Consider the following 20,664-nt stretch of genomic DNA (forward strand, 5'->3'; position numbering starts at 1 on the left):
AAATGTTCGAAAATAAACAAAACGGGGGTGTTCTGAGGACATTCCCCGTATTGTGTGCCTGCTTAGCTGTATCCAATGAGGGAATGGCACAGAGAATGAAGTGGAAATGGTAGAAGGGCTGTCTAAGAGTTATGCGGTCTGCGGACAGGGCGTGCTACATCCAGGGTTTTCCAGCAAATCCAGCATGGAAAGAAGACTGTAGGGATCAGCCAATCAGATGTTGAGGATGTGTGTTCAAAGAGACTGTGTGTAGTGAAGATGGCAGAAGTGGAGAAAGTCAGGGTGTTGGTGCTCGGAGATATGTTTGTGCATGGTTTACAACAGTGTGCTCAATGCAGGCATGTTGCAAAGAATTTTGATGTTAAAGGAGTGGAGGTGGTGTGGAGCACTGTGCCTGGTTGCAATGTACAGGGAATTGTACATGTTTGTGAAGATATGGGCAGGATCAACAGTCCCCATGTGATAGTTTTGCACTATGGTGCTTTCCATTTGGGCTATGTCAGTGCCCCTACTTTGTTGGCAGATTTGGAGCACTTGGTTCAAGCAGTAATGAACATCCTTCCAAATGCCAAAGTAATTTTTTCTGGATTAGTACCTAGGGCAATATGGGACAATAGTTCAGTTTTTTTCCTCAGCAAAACAATGCTAGGTGTGCAATCAACCGAGGCATGTGTGCCTTCATGCTTAGAGCTGGTGTGTTCTTCTGTAATAATGAGAATATTGATTCTGCATTTCCTTATCTTTTATGGGAAATGTCATTCTGTTTTGGAATGTAAGGGTTGCTTTGGAGAAGGTTATGTGAAGATTTTAGGAGTAAATTAAGAAAAAAAAAACACCTCTTTTCAGAGCCAACCTCAAAGGGGAAATGGGGCACACTATTTAAAATTAACATTCACCACACTCAGATTTTCGATATGTCTGCGGACATGGAAATCACTAGCTAGGGGTTCAGTATGTTCTATGTTACATGTATATAAAGTCAGGGATATCATGGTTAAGTTGTGCTACTAAAAACATGAAATTCAGTAAAAAATAAATAAATAAATAAATAAAACAATTTGTTAAAGGGACATTATGGTTCAAAGTAAAACCGAAAACCCCCTGAAATTCGGCAGTTATGGTAAGATAAGCAACCATAACTCGCGCCACCATGCACTGCTAACACTAACACCCAGGACATCAAAGATGAAAACACAAATGTCATTGACGACATCACATGGCTGGCTCTCCCCTTTTTTCCCTTTACTGACATATCTAAGCCACAGTTTTCTTCAGTAACAGTCAGGAAGTAAAAATTGAAAAGGTACTATATTTGTAGACTTGGGGTCAAGTCATATCATATGAAACATATATATAGCAGAAGACACAGGCTTGAAAGAGGGCAATCCTTTCTGTGCATGAAGATAATCACTAGAGTCTACGCAGATGACAGTCTTGACTGACCAGACAGCAATAGGTTTGCAGGGGCTGCTAAACAAATGAAATATATATCTCACAAAGAATATGCTCGAGATTAATACAGCTAAAACCAAAATTATAAAATTATAAAGATGTTGAAAACGATGGGTCACAAAACTGACCACTTTAAATGGCATGTGGCAAACGAGGAAATCGAAACAACGTCGATACGTTATCTCGGAATCATCTACAGTACTTCCATTCGAGAATGGCCATGGTACCAAGACCTGCATAACAGAATGCTAACATACGCCCTACAAGGGCAGAAATTACATAACAAATACGGCAAATTTTCTGTTTGACCATTATTAACATTCTATCTTTACAAAGTAATACCTGCAATAACATTTGGGGCCGAATGTGCATGGAATCTCGACTTTAAAGTATGGGACTTACTAGAAGGGCTGTTTAGGCGTAAAGCCCTAGGATTACCTCGATATGTCTCAATGACGACCCTACAACATGAACTGGGGATCAACTCTTAATATCGTCACAATCTGGAAAGCATGTGCACTGCTACGAAAAATAAGAGATCACCCTGGAGAACCGGCATATAAAATATTTAAATCAGATACACCTGCTTCATACTCACACATCCTAAAGGATTGGGCCCATAAAGTCGATCAAATAATGGTGATCGCCAACATTGAAATTGACTCTCTGCAATACCATCCGCAACTTGTCAAAAAACGTCTCCAACAGTGGGGGTGGATCCTGAATAGTGAAAAAAAGAGCACTTCTTAAATGTGCTCTCCCGTCAGGATTTTTACTGAACAGACTAAATGTACAGCTGAATTCTCTAGTTAAATGTCCATCCCGCCACCATCGAGACCAATTTTTGCGACTGCGGTTAAATGCGCTACAAACAAACGAAATGAGATGGCTGAGAAAAAATAAAGATCTAAAAAACGACTTATGCAGACATTGTAAATAAGATACAGAATCGCTTTACCATCTGATCATAAACTGCGATGCAATTTCAAGTCAAAGGACCTTTTATCTGGGTTTTTGTATTCCAACAAATGGAAATAGTGAGGAATGGTGGTCGCGTGTGACTTCAGGTCACAATATGAAAATAACATGTGCGATAATTGGCTTTTTAGATGTAATTCTGAAAGAATGCGAGAAGACTCAAATGCAAGTTCTTGGAAATCAAGAACTAAATTGTTTTAGGAAACCCTTTTAGTTATTGATGGACGTGATCATACGGAGATTCTGTGATAAAAGTTTTTACAAACTAAAGATCACAATAAAAAAAAATTAGAGTTATCAGCACTTTCTCATAGTTTTATTTTTATTACTATACCTTCCCTGTATATGCTCATATTTGTATACATTGTACTCGCACTCCTTTCCTTAGGGTTCACTGACATCATTTGATACACATACATACAGTAAGTAGCAGCTTTGAAACAGAGCAATCATTTCTCTGCATAAAGATAATCAGTTCGGTTAGGAACTCTTTCTGCTACTACTACTGCTTTTTTTGCTTACTTCTCTGTCCCTGTATATACTCATTTGTAATTGTTGTTGTCTTTGTGTTTTGTCTGTAATAATGTAATTATGTATTAAGTGTGTTTTATTAGCTACTTATTACATGTTTCACAATACGCAAAACTAATAAGAAAGCAGTTATTTCATTATTCTACATGGCAAGATTATGAATATTGCACCTTCATCATGTATACTGCACACACTGCCTAAGTTTCTGCATGAGTTGCAGAGTATTCTGGATAGAACTTCCTAATAGAATGCTACTTCAATGCATTGCTTAATGCACCAATTAGCTCATGATATTTATTCAAATGATCCTCGACACTTTTTGGTCAACATTATAAGAATCCCTCCTACAGAGTTTTCATGAAAAGTAAATGCACATGTGATGTCATCGATGTCATCTTTGATGTCCTGGGTGTTAGTGTTAGCAGTGCACGGTGGCGCGAGTTATGGTTGCTTATCTTACCATAACTGCCGAATTTCAGGGGTGTTTCGGTTTTACTTTGAACCATAACGTCCCTTTTAACAAAGTTTTTTCACTGTATATATATATATATATATATATATATATATATATATATATATATATATATATATATATATATATATATATATATATATATATATATATATATATAATAACCCTGGTTAAGAGAGTTAAGGTGATCAGATTTAACAAAACACCTGAATTCACCAAATCGCATTTCAAGCAAGTATTTGTATTATTTGTAAAGCGCATCCGGGCGCATAAAGGTGACACAAGTGGTTACATACAAGCAATTTTAGACAGTTATGTAGTTACAAATTTACAAAGAAATAAATGAAAATCACAAATATGCAGTAGACATATCACATGAAGTATTAACAGTGGTACAAGTGTGCCGTTAGGGAATGTAACAGGCCATTATGTGCGGGCCGCAGCTATATTAAATTTGCACCCCCTGTTGCACAGCATATGACATCACTAATTACATCAAATGTAACATTACTGATCAAAAAGGTTTTTTGACCTCCTTTGATACATATTTTACTACACTTCACAACAACATGACATGGAACAATACACTGACACAGAAGTATGGTAAATATTACAAAATAAATGTCCCACACGTAATCCCATCTTACAAACTTTTTTTTTTTTTTTTTTTTTTAAATGGGACGTTATACCAGGGTTTGAAATGGAAATTCATTGAACAGGAAATTCATTGAGCAGGAGCTAATAGCAGCTCATGGGTATCAGGCACCATCCAGAAGGCAGTCGCTACCGCAAGGGAACTAGGAGCTACCAGAGAGGATCCTTTAACTTTGTGCCCTTTTTGTATGAACCATCCTGTTTAAATGTGCATTAGATGAGGTGAGCATTGTGGTTCTTAATTTTTTTTAATCTTCAGACAATTTCAACCTTCATATCTACTTACAGTAAAAAAAAAAAAGAGAAACATTTTTTGGGGGGGGGGGGGACAAAAAAAATAAATAACTAGACCCCATTTCCCATGAATCCCAGTGTCCCTGGTAGTGCTTATGTCCATACTCATACTGAGACCCGAGTCACTTCCTGTCTAGGTCCCTTCCTCTTCTTTTTCTGCTCTTCACAGAGTTAAGTGCCTTGTTTGTATGTCTCCCTAGAACTAATTGTTTGGGCATAGATTATGTGCTTCCACAGCAGAATGTACAGATATTTAGAACATTGAGCATGCCACAAAGACGACGCAACCTTTTTCGGTTGCACGCAAGCCTTAATCTCCCATCCTGTTTCTTCACAGCTATCCCTTGAGGCTGCCGTGCATGCACAGCTAGTAGGAACATCAGGACTGGAGCGCAGCATAGCCTGCGAGTATCTCCCTCGTACCAGGGGGCTTCAGCTGCGCTCGGGAGTACGAATGTAAATGTGTAGATAACATGTATATAGAACCTCTTAAGCAGCCCGCGAATGTCTGGTAACGCGCAAGACGCTCTAACCAGATCTAGGGCCTTTCCTCCAACTTCGCCGAACTTTAAAGTCAAGTTATACAACGATTGCCCGCCAGAACATCGTGCGAGCGTGGTAGACACTTGGCAGCACAGCAAGGCTGCAGATAGTAATAAGTATGCTAGCCCCACGAGTTTCAAAAGTACTTGGCAGCACATTAACTCCACAAACAGTAAGTGGGCAAGCCCCACAGAGATCAAGAAGTCAGAGCCACATTAAAGGCCTAATAATAAAGAGGCAACATAAGCCCAGCTTATCAGCAGAGTCTTATACCCTAATAAGCCATCCCACCCACTCAAGGAGGACGTGACATTCAGCCTGCATCGTTCAGGCACACGATTAGCAAAGTGTCAGGAGCAATTACTCTGAAGAGGAAGATTCAGATCTTACTCTCAGCTTCAAGAGTGTTAGGTAATTCTTTAAAACATGCAGTGGCACATCAGAAGGCTGTTTGGCCTCAGAGGCACTTGACCCTTCTCACCAGGCCATTGCAGTTCTACTTGATGCAGAGAAGGCTTTTGACTCCATCGAGTGGCCCTTCTTGTTCACAGTGCTTACCCAGCTAGGTGTAGGAGCCTGCTTTATTAACCTAGTCTCTTTGTTATACACCAACCACCATGCATCCATTGTTTTAGGTTCGACAAAATCCTCCTCATTCACCCTACAACGTGGCACCAGACAAGGCTGTCCGCTATCTGTGCTGATTTTTGCCTTAATAATGGAACCCCTAGCGTCACATCTGCGCTCCCAGCAGCTTCATAGAGGTCTTCCCATAGGCCCACACAAACTAATGGTATCCCTATACGCGGAAGACTTAGTTTTGTTTATCTAGGACCCAGCTGAAAATCTAAACCGGATCATGAGTGAGGTGATAAAGGTCGGCGCAGTATCTGACCTGAAAACCAATCACTCTAAATCAATTATCTTTCCGCTGACTTCAGGCACTAAGCCATTCGCATATGATTCTCGTTTTGCTTGGGAGACTACACATGTACGATACCTGGGGATTCTGAGGTCCCTAAATTACCAGGACATATTCTGAGATAACTACGAAGCAGTCATGAAATCGCTGCAGGAGAAGGTGTCCCGATGGAAGACACTCCCAGTGACCCTATGGGGGAGAGCCTCACTTGTAAAAATGAGTGATATGGCCTAAACTCCTATATTTATTTACCAACATACCCATCCTTCCACCGCAATCCTTCCTGAAGAGAATTAAAAGTCTAGTTCTCGAACTGCTTGGGGTGGGGGGAGGGGGGGGGAAGAGAACCAGCGAGAGTGGCCTACTCAACATTAATTCTACCAGTGGCCAACGGAGGCCTTGCCCTCCCAGACATGGAACGATACTATTGGGCAGCCCGAGCGCAATTTCTTAGCCACTGGTACTCCACGCACTTCATTAGACCACATGTTCAAATTGAATGAGCCCCAACGACGCCCAACCTACTGAGAGCAGTCATTATCAGTCATCTGCCAGTGCCCCACAACACACTTCACGTAGTCCTTGCAACTAATTGGGATCTGGAGAAAGATGGCTCAAAAATACAGCATCCAAATCAGATACTCTCCACTTCTCCTTGTTAAATTCATACCAGGAATCCCCCTAGCATCTGAAAGGGTTTTGCATCAGTGGGTTGCGAAGCTCCAAATAAACACCCTGGGAGACCTTTTCAGCGAGATAATCTTTATGCCATCCCAACAGGCGGTCGAGAGAGGGAGCTCCACCTCCCTAGACACCTTCCTTTACTGCAGGCTCCAATACACCCTCCAAGCACCGTTTCCTACATTCCCCGCGACAACCACCCATATGGCCACTACTGCATAATGTGATCCAGACACAAGGTGAAGGCAGATTAGTCGCATCCATTTATAAAACGTTACTCACTGATACAATACCCGTTGACACGTGCGAAAACAAGATGGGAGCGATCCCTTCATGCACCAATCCCAGATGACGAATGGTCCTATATCCTACGGCAAACAAAAAAAAAATAGCGCTAAACTCACGCTTTAAGCAAATTCATTTCAATTTCCTACACCAGACTTACTCCATCCCGGCCAAGAAACACCTACAGCACCCAGAATCTTCGGCGATGTGTGAAAGATGCGGAAACTCGACAGCCAATTTCTTCCACCTCGCATGGGAGCTTGCCAGGCGGAGCCCATTCTGGGCACAGGTCTTACAGACCACCTCAGCAATAGTGGGAGAAGAACTACAACCCACCCAGTTGGTGGCACTGCTTGAGATGACCAAGCGTCTATCGCCAGCAATTAGAAAACTAGCGGGACTTCTGTTGACGCTTGCTCACAGGAGGGTGGCCATGTCGTGGGGCCGCAGACCAGTCCCAACATTTGCGAACTGGCGCAAAGATGTGCTATATTGCCAAGATGTGGAGTCAGACTTTATTAAAACATTGCCGCAACATTCACGCCCCCCCAGACGTATGGGGTCCATTAGTCACATTCCTGCTCAACGTGGCGGAGGAACCCACATCGCCCTCGTCGGGAGGCCCAGGCACAGGGCTCATTGACTCTTAATCCACCCAAACACCGGGGCTGGCATACACACCAAAATCTGCTAAAGTGGACATAGTATCCTGCCGTATCCAGTGGGCAGGCGGGGGGCACGGGGAAGATGGTTGGCGCACAGTTGTTACACCCAAATGTGGATGTAGTTGCAATGTCAGTTTGTTTAAAAAAAAAAAATTTAAAAAAAGATACAGTGGCACAAGGGGCATGCCCACTCGAGGAGAGATTAGACACACTAGAGTAACTCATTGAGGACGGACTTAATAAAACAGGCTCTAGAGACACTTCAAGCACATCCTCCGAGCAGCCTGTTAGCAGGGCAACAAGGGGAGAGAACAGACCTATAAAAGTAAAGCCTCACCGACTCCCCAGTGCCATACCAAGGAGGATAAGAGAAGACCTGAGGTGGTCAATGCTTTTCAGAAGCTAAGATGCTTTTCTATTAAAGTCGACTGTGCCAAGCCTCCTACCAACTTTCCCAGGGGCGCAAAACAAAGGGGATGCCTCCTTGTCGGAATCCAGAGATGGACTCTAAAGCTTCCCAGAAGTCCAAAAGGAGGTAAAAGGAAGCGCAAAGAGAAACATTTAGAGGAGCCTAAAGAAGATACATGTTTGACCCAGAGTCTATAATACACCCAAGGTCACACAGCTGGCATCCATCGCCCAGAGTGACGGCATACAGGGCACGAAGGCTGCGCAAGCCCATTGGAACGAAGTAAGGCTGCGCTCAGAAGCCCCGGACCATCGCCGGGCAAGGTAGCAGAGACTCCAGAGTTGGACCCGAAGATGACAGCCAGAGATCTGAGAAACGGCATGGCCCGAGCCTGGCAAGGCTGCCATGAAAAGTCCTGGCCTTATCCGGACCCATAGCTAAGATCACGGACTCAGCAGAGAGCTAGGGACACCGGAGTGCCAGTGTATACAGAGGTCCATACACAAGTGTTTCAAGGCGCGACGAGGCAAGGGAGGAACAAAACAATGATCTTAGTAGACCCAGTGACATTGAGATCGCACAGGTGAGGGGGGAAAGGTGAAAAGTGCAAGGGGCAGGGGAGGAATGGAAAGTGCTGAACATGGGATCAAAAAACAACAACAAGTAGTGCGGCCAGCAGGTGGCAAGTGTAAGCGTTAAGCGCCTTTGTGAACGAGATAGGGAGATTTGTGGGTATGTACACAGCTCTCAAGAAAGCTCATGCATCTATAAAAAATATTTTCCCCACAAGAGTTTTTGCCGGGACCGGCCACAACAGAGGTCGTGCGTCCAGTCACAAAGAAGACCTTTAAACTCCAGAGTGTGCTACTTGAAATCCCAGCAATAAGACTCCTTCCCAGCTCGTGGGCGCTGCTACAGAGGATGCAGTTACTACCACCACCCAAACACACCAACAGGTGAGAAAAATGATGCCCTAGAGTTGAAGGCAAGATGCTGTTCTTAAAAAATTGACAAATGCTTTCAAGTGGTGCATGGGTGCTACAAGCGGGGACAGGTTTCCGCCTTGAGTTTGGCGCACTACCTGTGCAACAGACAAACCCCAAACACTTTGCTATAGCACACAAAGAGGACAACTTGCTAGACAAGGAGCTGAAGATGTTAAGCGCAAGGAGGAGATTGAACGCAGCACCACGAGACATGCTTTTATAAGCAACATATTCCTAGTTAACAGGAAAGAAAAAAGAAAAAAAGGATCTTAAGGTCAAGGAGGGCAGCCTCCGTACTGTGTCCGGGGCTGAAGACGGATTGGAGTGAGCCAAGGCCGCTATGGTCTTCCAGGTGAGCTTGGAGTTATGACTATGCAGTGCGGTCAAGGATTTTGAGAAGCTAGGGTACTGTGGTGATGGGACGGGTCAAGAATGGGTTTCTGTAGTAGAGGGGAAACCCAGGGGTTGATTAATTTGGCAATGGTGGGTGCCAGGGGTTTGGCGCACATTTTTATGATGTGAAAGGGGCGAATGTCACCATTGCAGTTTGATGGTTTGAGGTGTTGGATGATAGTTTGGATTTCTGAGGGTGTAATTGGGGAGAAGTGGAAGGGGGTGGTGGCAGCAGCTCTGCCCGAGGGGGAAAAACAATTTTGCACAGGAGGAGGGACTTCTTGAGAATGGTTTTGTTTCCGAGCATGAAGGTTTTGTTGGTCAGAGCATCTTGGACGGATGTACACCATGCTTTGTCTTGTGGGAAGCAGATAGTGGGGGGATACTGATTATTCCAGTTCTTTTAAGGATTTTGAAAAGCTCTCTGGTGTTAAAGCTGGCTTACCCGATTCTGGCATTACGTTGGATTGGTGGCGATGGCAGCTTTGTAGGCCTTGGCTGCAGAGAGGAAGGATTTCTTGTGGGCAGCAGAGGTTTTTTTCTCCAGGTGTTCTTGAACATGTTTGAGTAAGGTAATTCGCTAATATGTGAACCAAACGTGGAGAGTGGTCTTTATCTGAGAGGTACGTGGTGGTCAAAAGTGAGTGAAAGCGTGGCTTTGCAGGAGGCGAGGATGACTTCAGGATCTCACTGTCAGGCAGTGTCGAGGGGAATGAGGAGATGGTGGTTTCCAACAGCTCCACAGTAACAGCTCCACAATAAGTTTGCGAGAATGTCTAGAGGTGATAGGGGGGGCAGAGGGCTTCTTGCTGGTACTTAGGGTTTCCAATGTTAAAGAGAACTGGATTAGGAAGTAGTCTGTCCAAGGGACCAGTTCGACTGAGGCCATCAAGATGGGGAGAGTCGATGGTTGGGATCCAATCGAGGATCCACCCTTTGGCATGTGTGGGGGCTGCGACAGCTTGAGAGAAGTTAATCTCTAGTAAGGAGGCAGCCTTTGTGTCGGCAGTCTCTTTGACTCCAGGAGTTTGGTACTGGGATTGATAAGTGGAGGGGGGGATGGTTAGGTTGGAGGTAGAGGAGTAGGATGTTAAGGGTGGTTTGGGGGCTGGTGTAGAGTTTAGTGAGCAGGAATAGAAAACGTGCAGATTAGATACAAATTCAAGATAATCAAATGTTTGAGTGCTCAGAGAAAAGGCACAATTCTGTGCTGGATTTTATTTAGCTATTGTAAAAAATAAAATCAGATTGCATTAAAGGGTTAAAAAAATGTTTTTCTTTTTTTAAAAAAAAAAAAAAAGGTGCAAACTATTAGCCAGGCATAACAAGTCACTTGCCCCCATCAGTTCTCCATATGCACACAGCACACCATTTCTTACTCAACAAGAATCATCACTTCATCAATAAGCAAGCACACAAAAAAAAATCTTAAACAGTTAAAGACATACGATTTAAAATCATGAGGCGCTTCTTTGACAAGTTGTACATTTGGCAGACCATAAATAGATTTGAAAGCCACTTTTCACCAAATATGGTTTGATTTAATCAGCAGACTAATAGAGTACAGACAACAAAGGGTGTCCACTGGACAGAACACAATGAATCTATGAAATGTGTATGTGCTCAATGGAAATCTCTCTAGCGAAAGTCCTAGTAACACGACTTTGAAGAGTGGGACAAACTCTTCCAATATAGACTAGATCTTTGCGACCAAACCAGTTTTTCTACTTTGAACATCATTCTAATAGAGGAGTGATCTCACATGTTTAAGCTTTAAAATGTTGACTTACTGAATGACACCTTAACTTCCTGCAAACTGTCCCATTTAGATGTAAATCGAAATAGTACAAAAACTTAGATCTCTCATTTTGCAGTAAGTAAATTTAAAGCATAACTTTGCTTCCATGTGAGGACCTTTTACTCTGGATTTAATGAACTTTAGCTTTTTTTTTATATATCATTAAGAACAAAAACCCAGAACCTGTAAAATAGGTTACACCACAAAGGTGTTGGTGCAGCAATAGATCAGCATTTTTTTTTAGTGCAGTCAAAACATTTTTATCTACGTAAAAGATTGAGCGAGCTTCCAAGAGACCATTCTTAGTCTTGGAAGCGGACGATCTCCGAAAGAGACTGCTCAAGCAGAGGTTCAATAACTGGTTGATCTCACAAAGATCTCTTAGGTTCACCCAGGACAGCGTATGCTGGAAGCAACTGCACACAATTGTAGCTCCAATAATTCGTTGGTCCATTTTGCGGAGAAAAAAAATGTGTGGACCTGGTAAGTCCCAAAAGGCTTATGTAAGTTGATCATCTAACCATCTAATAAAAGGATCCAGGTTAGACTGGGTAGTACAGGTACTAACTGATGAGAATCAGAGTTAGCAGGGCTTGTGACAGGAACTCCCTACCCCTACACATTTGCAACACCAAAAATCACCTCAAATTCAGAAAGGCCCTAAAAACTGGCTCTTCCCAACGCCCACCGGACCTCCTCCCCTCTCTAAACTACACTGCTGAACCCAACATCCCTATACACAGAATAAATGCCGGCAGAATTTGCAGCAGCTCACCTAGACGAACTGTCGAACCATGCACAACACTCCCACCCGATAAATACTGCATTAAAGCCAGCAACATTCGCTGAGGCACTCTACAATAAGCCCTACACCTCCACTACAACACAAAACAACGACAGGATGAGCATCGGCTCACCTGACAAACTATCGCCCCATGCGCAACACCCCCATCGGTCAAATACGCCAGGGAAGCCAGCAACATTCGCTGTGGCACACAACGACAACATCACCACCCCTCAGACTTTCACATCAGAGAGACCACAAAAAATGAGACTGCCATCCACACTGGACAAAGGACGCTGCAGCCGAACTACATCAAAGCATACAATACGTATACCTGCTGAGCGCATCTATCGATGCAGGCACAGCCAAACAGCCATGCCCCTTAGAATGCAGCTATGGGTATGCCCATCTGGTCTAGCAGCGAACAGACATCCACACTGAAACACCTGACTTACCTCAACACCTCTGCCACTAGCATACAGTGACTACCAACGAAAAGAAAATTCAGTATAGCTGGTCACACATCGAATCTTCAACAATAGTCCATCGTATACCACCAACAGCACCCAGCCGTGTTACTGACCTTGGGTTGCTTAGTGGAGCTTAGCCAGCCACCTAAACCAGCAGAAAAAAAATGCACACAAGCATTTCTTAATCTAAAACTCTTAGAACCTCCACCACACTGAGTACAGTCACTCAGGCCGTTTTTAACAATTGAGGCTGCTTTCAGCAGTTCCCATTTTTAATTGTATGTTGTAGGCAATCGGCAAAGACTTGGATGCCTTATGCAGTAGTTTATAGACGTGCGTGTATGTTTTTCTTACAGAATGATATCAACCTCCTGAGGAAGACGTTGTGTTAACTACCACTACACATCGAAACCGGTCGAGAGATAAACCCTACAGGGATGTGATCTCTACATTTGTTCTTCTGATCCACCCTGATAATAGATTTGTCTGAATTATTTCTATTGTCTGTAAACATAACAATGTGTCTCATTTTGGAGACTAGCTATGAATTCCTTTTCCCCATAGGTTTTTAGCATGATTCTTGTGTTTTTTGGTATTTTGGATGTATATCACGGTACGATGAGTTCTGTAGGAATGACTGCACCATTAATGGTTAGTACAAGTGATAAAGTTTTAGCTGATCTTTGGCATATTGTTGCTGCTGTTTTGCTATATTAAAGTGATCAGTGTATAATTATTTGTGATTTATTCACCAGCTTTCAATTTTTTGCATCACCTTAAATACATGTTGATACATTATTTCTAACATATCCTTCTCTGGACATATTCTTTCTGTTTTTTTATGCTATATGTAATACTCTGGTCCAGAGGCTAGAGTTACCCTGCGCCTTTCAGTTTTTGTACTCGGATCGTTCCAACCACAAACCACATTGAGGCCGAACAAATGGGGAAAGATCGCTATATAAAAAAATACAAGCCAGACAGCATGGCACAGCTCTAGACAAATGTTCTGGCTCCCACCTCTATTATTGTTGCTTAGGTGTATAAACCAGTGAGCGAACGCAGATGTTAACAACTTTAAATACACGTCTAGCAATTTTTCAGACATGAACGAATCATAGCAAAGGACTAGATAAGCTACCCCAAGTAGTGGCCACCAAAACTACGGAGGTTAGTGTCAGGAAAACATGGGGGCTATAAAAGCAAAACAGAGAGTGCGGCCTCCAGCGACCTTAAGATCAAATGAGGTGCAGACGTTTCAGAACAGTTTAAAAGAAATACTTTAAACAGCAGTAAGTGATTTCTGTTTATGAAACGGTAAGTTCTGCAAACAAAACAAAGTATGAAATGGAGAAGAGCTTCCGAAAGCTAAACGTCTAGTTGTTGGTTTAAAGACCAAAAGTTAAATAACTGCTTGAGCCGACCATGGGTTAGATCGCGCTTTAAACACTTTCTGATAACGTGTGTGCTCCAACCATCAAGGTTACCCATACCCGTGGAGCTTCCAAACCACTCCCCATTGCTACTTACTATAGCCCGTATAAGCAAAGCACACCAGATGAGGCGTCCTTAACATGTGCTCTGACCAGCCCGCTGTCATTCTACCAGACTCGGTAAATTCAACAGCTGCACTCTATTGCCAACTAGCACAAATCTCCTTATGTACCACCGTACTCACCTGCTCCCCCCGCGGGCTCCGGGGGTGGCCTCTGTCCCAAGCTTCCCTTTCACATCCTCTTCGCCGCCCCTCCCTTCGTCACATCCGCTCTGTACTCAATGCTTCCGGTCCAATGATATTCAAACTTCCGGGTTCTGTAATCTGTCCAGGGAACCTCGTAAGGCTTTGATGTCACGTGACCACCTCTGCCTTTGCCTAATTACGTTACGCACAAAGACTGGCAATAATTGCCTGCTTGGCTTTAAACGGTCCCGTACAGTCTGATTGTTACAGCAGTAGGCGGCGCATCTCTGCCAGACTGCTTGCGGTTAGCGCAAGGGAGAGTTTACTCTGGTTGTCGTGACTAATTTTGAAGACAAGTCTCACTGTTTGGTCCATGTTTTCAGCTTTGTAAATCTCCAAGAGTGTCTTTTGATAACCACGTGTTATGGGAGATAGTGTTGTTGCCGCCTGTGTTCTAGTTTAGCTCTGACCGTCCTTACCAGACGTCACCCCAGTCCTCACCTGTGTCACTCGTGATACATTTGTAATTCCTGTATTTTACATTATTTCCATCTTAGTTCGTTTTTATTGAATAGCCATTGTGAAAAATATATTTGAAAATAGCACAAAAATGATAATTCCGTTCAAAACAAAATTGTAAGGATAAATGTCAGTTCCCTTTGCCCGGGGATCACAAGTACCAACCCGGCTCAGCAGTGACCCACACTGCGTTGTATAATGAACACCCTGGAGTATCGCCCACCTCCTTTATTCATGCAACTTCTTCCTTCATGCAGCTTGAAACACTTGTGTAGAGGCGAGTTATAAATGTCATATCATAACTGAACTCCTTTTTCCCACATCACTTCCCGCCCCGGTTACCCCCTCTCCCAACACTAGACCTCCCAACTCCCTGATGCCACACTCCTCCCCCCAATTTAAACACTAGCTATGCCACTTTTACTGCATTTCTTCAATAAGTCTCCTGGGCCTCGTTCTCGCCCTTTGAGGTCGCTCATACCTCACCTCACACTTTTCAGATCCGGACACTGATTCAGGGTCAGCTCGATCGGCCCAGTCCAAGTCTTCTCCATCACCCTGATAGGACTCATTGTAACGCTCACCTGGTGCCCACGGGGGCGCTGGATTGCTGTGGCCTCTTCTAGCGTGATGCGCAGGACCCGGAACACCGATTGGACAGGACCTCCAAATTGTGTTTGCCTGGCCCGTAGGAATATCCTTCTGCAGATGAGAAAGGGGATTAACAGTCTGCAGAATAGTGTGCTAGCTCCCCCCTTGACCCCTTCCCCCTTCGTTCCTCTCTAACTTCCTCCAAACCCCAGTTTAAGCTCACCTTATGGTTTGGAAGGATGAACTCTCCATCCTGCTTCTGGTGCAGGGGCGCGTGTTCGTCCAGTTACTTCACTGGTTTTCAGAATGGCGCTGGCAAAATCCACTTGACTTTCCTGAGCGATGCGCCGTAAGTATGAAAGTTCAAGGTTCAAGTGAGGCCCCCTTTATGTTGTCTTTCTAACCTGTGATCTGTCCTTTATTTCAGGTGCAGAATGAAGGCGATGCGTCGAGGGGTTAAACTGCCGAGGTGAGTAGTGATGAGGGCGATCCCTCTAAATGTCCTTATCATTCCCCAGAAATGTCTCTTGTCCTTTCCCCATAGGGGCCGGGGTACTGTACCTGCCAATGGCGCGGCGCCGACCCGAAATGTGGAAGAAAAGCCGGTAAGTATTATGGCTGTTAATCAGGCTTTCCTTCTGTGTTCCTTCTGCTCACCTTTTGTTTCTTCCTCTCTCCCCTAGGTGCAGAGATGTGGCGTCCGATGCTGACAGCCGCGATGGAGCCGGGAGATGTCTCGAGGACTGGTGAGTGAAGCGTGGCGCTGCAGCGAGCAACGCAATGCTTTTAAATGGAAGTCTTTCTTCAGGGATGCTGGCGAGAAGATTCCGGATGCAGGTAAGAAGTTTGAAATAGTCCTTGGTTTTCACCTTTCTCTTCTCTTCCTTCCTTGCAGGTCTTCCAGGTTCGAGGCGTGCGTGGCTGGAGTCCAGGAGCAGGAGCAGACAGGGTGAGCGTTAAGCAGCAGGAAGCAGAACAACGCGAAGCATGAGCTGCTGTCTGGGCGTGGCTTAAATAGCCTCCAAAGAAGTCCCAGGTATGTATCCTTCCCCAACTAGGTATGCATCCTTCCCTGGCCACGCCCGAGTGAAAAAATAGTCCCTATGAGAAAATAGTCCCTTTCAGGTCTCAGGGAGGCCTGAAGCGTGCAGCATGGTCTGCATCAGGTAAGTGCACAAAACACCTCCCTTTATTAGCCTGGCGCCTATGGCACCAGGACTGATGTCCAACATGAGCCTGGCGCCAAAGGCGCCAGGACTGAGTCCAAAGAGCCCCTATAAGGGGCCGCTGGGCTTTTACCCGAGGGCATGATGCCTGCTTCCAGGGGTGCTGGGCCTGGCCTGGTGCTCCGGGGGTAGGCATCATGACACTCATCCCTTGCTCCTGATGCATGCTCCTCTGTCTCTGGCCAGCCATCAACACCCTCTTGAAATATGAAGAGTTTTGTGTTACTTGGCGCTGATCTCCTTCCGCCGTGATCGTGGAGCCTTTCTTCCTGTTTATGACCAGGGGATCCTCATGGAAAGTAGCAGTGTGCTTGCTGGCTCTTGGTTGCTACACAACTACCACATCTCCCAGGACCAATGATGACTCCTTCAACCTCTGCTTTGTTTCAGCATTCCTCTTCATCTCTTTCGCAGCCCCATCCCGAGCCCTCATGATGTCGTCCTCTACGTATCTCTCAGTCTCCTTCATGTGTTGTGTAAGCCGCGTGCGAATACTGAGGCCAAACATTACCTTGTCAAGACATTTTCCTGTGGAGCTGTGTGGTGTGCTCCGGTAGTCCCAAAGCAAATTAGCCATGAAACGCTCAATCATCCCGTTTGCCTGAGGCCATAAGGGGGTTATCTTCCTGTGGCTTCACCCCATGTACTCCGCAAATGTCTTGAAGTCTTGAATTGTAAATGGAAGTCCATTGTCAGACCTTTCTGGGAATGCGATAGGCTGTGAATATCCTGTCTAACACTAGTATCACATGATGACTGTGGAAGCCACCATCTGTGCTTCTGGGAACCGTGAATATTTGTCCATCAAGGCTAACACATATTTCCCCCCCTTCAATAGGTCCAAAGAAGTCGACGACCGCTTCCTCTCACACCCCTTTCGGTAACTCTGTCATCTTTAGTGGTTCGGGATGCTTTGCTGTGGTAATGAGACAACATGTGTCGAGTCTTGGAAACCACACATTCTGCCATAGCATTCTCTTAGTGGACATGATCCCTCTTTGCCCCTCATGCGCCAACTCCACCACCTGCCTCCTCAGGGGTGTGGGCACCACCAGCTTGTTTCCCCTGAGTAGAGGTGTTTCACGCGACATGGCCAATTCGTCCTTCACCAGTAGGAGGCTGTCCACATCCCGCTGCACCTCTTCTGACTCGAGACAACATCTCTCCTTAGCTCTTCTCCACCTTCTCAACTGTAGCCACTCTATGACGATTTGTATGGCCATTTCCCTTTCTGCCTCTTGAGCAAGTTTCACGGATACACCCCTTGCAGTATCGCTTGCTGTATAATGTATCTGATGTATAAATCAGCCACTGATGGCTCTGATGACTCAGCTGTTCTCAGGTGATGGGACAGAAAATCTGCTGGATTTTCCTCTTTCCATGGCCAGTGAATTATATCAAAAGCATAGTCCTGCAGCCGCAGGCCCCACCAAGCTCTTCGGGTAGCATTTTCTCTTGAGGCTTGCCGTAGAGAAACAATAATGCATGGTGATCTGTGATGATTGTAAATGGCTTCCCATACAAGAACAAATGAAAATGTTCACAGGCCCAGACAACAACCAAACTTTCTTTCTCAGCCTGCAAGTATGCGTGTTCTGTCTTCGACAGGGTTATCGTGGCGTAAGAGATGTTGTATCTCTGCTGTGAATTGTCTTGTGCCTTTTGTGGCAGGATGGGGCCCAAGCCCATTGGACTTGCGCCCACCTAAAATTCTGTATCTCTCGAGACGTCAAAGTACACCTTATTCTCTGCCTCTGAAATACGGTCGCAAATGGCTGTGAATGCCGTTTGGCACACCGTCGACCAGTGAAACGGCTCTTGGTTCTTTGTGAGTGCCCTCAACGGTTCACTAAAGGTGGCAAAGTCTTTCATGTACCTCGTGCAATAACTTGCCAGACCCAAGAATGGCCAAAACTCAGAGACGTTTGTTGGAGGAGGAGTCTCATTGAGTGCTGCCACCTTCTCAGGATCTGGTGTCATTCCTTTTTCTGAGAAGATGTGCCAAGAAAACCATAGGGTGCCCTTCCTGAACTCACTTTTCCTAGTTCAGGGTGAGGTTTGCTGCCTCCAGCACCATGTATACCCTTGAGAGCGTATCATTGTGTTTCCCCACACTAGTGCCATACACCAAAATGTCATCACTATAGTTGATGCAATTGGGAATTTGCTTTATCACATTATGTATTTCTGCCTGGAATATTTCCGCTGCTGAAGAGATGCTGAATCAAGCATTTGTCCCGGTACAGGCCAAGGTGTGTCACAAACATTGTAATGTAGCAGTTCTCACGGCTTAGGACCAGGTAATGATGGTGCTTGTTGAGGCCCAGCTTAGAAAAGACCTTGGGACCATTCAGTAGGTGTATCATATCAGTGATACAGGGGACCAAATGGCGCTCTCTCTTGATGGCTTGATTTTGTCGCCTCATGCCCTTCTTTGGCACTGGAACGATGGGTGACACCCATAGAGTGGGTCCGACTGCTGGCACTATAATGTCCTGCTCCTGCAGTTTGTGGATTTCTTCCTCCACCTATCATATGTTGACTGGGATGCCCCGGTAATGTTGTGCCACCAGAGAAATGTATTTGTCAATGTGGAGCTTTATCTGTTTATTTTTTAGCTTTCCGATTCCTTTGAACAACGTAGGGAACAGTTGATCTATCCTGTCTGCTGTGTCTATGGGCCTCATTACAAGTGTGCCGGTCTGGTAACAATGGTGCCAGTAAGCCTACCGGCACTGTTGTTAACGGAACGGCACACTACTGGTCTGCCTGCCGGAGTTACTGTGCCCAGTAGGTATGACCCTGCCTGGCACAGTCCCCACAGTAGGCAGACCATCACAGAAGCACCGGCACCGTGAATAATGGTGCCAGTGCTTCCGTGGTCCCCACTCCCATAGAGTCCTATGGGACTGTATTGTGAAAACAAAATCAAAATATCGAGGCTGAGTACCCCAAAAGGAAATACACCGAACACGGTTACAAAGGAACATACCAAGAACTTTATTTTATACTGAACAGTTTTCCAAGAAAAGTAACAGATAGACAGATAGCTATCGGCCCTCAGTACAACACAACGAACTCCAGCATGGTTCAGTGTGCTTAGTGAGAGACGCTGTACGTTAGAATTCGTTGCTCTTTTATACCATTTGCGAACATGAGGTCCAACCCTACTTCGGGATAATATTCCTCTAATACATTACTGATCTAAGGTTCATGCCGAGTTCGCATATCCACATGCAAATAGTTTGCCTTTAATACATACGTCAACAAGCCTACATGGCAACTGTATATTTTGGGATTTCCCATACAGGTCTTCTCAAACATTAATACAATGTAGTTAAACAAGTGTTCTTAGTTCAGTATTTAGATACATTGTTCTTAACATATGCTCGTGGATTAGTTTCATTGCACGACTAATACTTTACGCACAGGTCAGCGAAGGGCAAGGTCTCAGTTCACTACCCCAACAAGTGGCCTGCAGGCAAGTTACATATTAATTACACACAGAGGTCAAGACGGCCATGTTGTATTTCAGAATGACATCGTCCACCATTTTAACTCAAAGGGTGACTTTACAGAGAGAACCTAAAATGGCAGATCGACCCAAAATGGAGGTTTACATTGATTTTAAGGTCAGGACCTTGCAACACGGATTTCTTCTCAAGTGGCTTATAAGCAGCTTGGCATAGGCCAATATACACATATTCATTGCAATAGGAGGCACGATATTATTTCCAATTTGACAAACCCTCCTTTTGGCCTATGCCAAGTGCTAAACTACTTCAGATCTCCTTGCAAATAACTCCATGCATCATCGTCCATGCACCCTGAATCGCTGTCAGAATATATTGCCATCAGATCATTCGCTAAAATTTCCTTTAACACGCATTCCTTGGAGGTTTTATCCGGGGCATACACTTTATGTCCTATTGTACCTATCGCTTGTGTGCAACATCCCCCTAGCATTGAACATATACTAGGTAGACACTAGATACAACAACAAAGGAACAACAGAATTCCCAAAATGATCAGCAAGACCGAAAGTACCTTCCAACCCCAAGATCGCAAGAAGTCCCAGAACCAAGTGCTAAGATCCCAATTTCCCTCGCGAACATGCACTTCTGAACTAAGGACGTGCAGATTCTGTATTGCCTTGAAGATAGTTGAGGAGGAATCTGGCACAAAAACACAGCAAGCGGACCCTACTAATTTACACACTCCACCACGTTCAGCCAGAATGACATCTAATGCCATCCTGTTCTGAAGCGCCACTAATCTTATCGCTTTCTGTTCTAATGTCATATTTTAGAGTATGTCTGTGGTCCGGTTG

General features: G+C 44.6%; 1 protein-coding gene across 4 annotated transcripts in view; it reads right to left on the bottom strand.

Annotated features, from left to right (window-relative positions):
- The window catches only part of ZFAND6 (zinc finger AN1-type containing 6), a 610,641-nt gene extending 596,381 nt beyond the window's left edge, over positions 1 to 14,260 (bottom strand). Inside the window, exon 1 of one of the 4 annotated variants that reach the window (XM_069624177.1) lies at positions 13,996 to 14,260. The gene's annotated coding sequence lies outside the window, so the exon portion shown is untranslated. The other 3 variants (XM_069624178.1, XM_069624179.1, XM_069624176.1) reach the window with 3 other exon arrangements.
- Between the last annotated feature and the right edge of the window lie 6,404 nt (positions 14,261 to 20,664).

The sequence above is a fragment of the Ambystoma mexicanum genome, chromosome 11 (assembly GCF_040938575.1).
Source record: "Ambystoma mexicanum isolate Mex_15411 chromosome 11, UKY_AmexF1_1, whole genome shotgun sequence".
NCBI lineage: Eukaryota > Metazoa > Chordata > Amphibia > Caudata > Ambystomatidae > Ambystoma > Ambystoma mexicanum.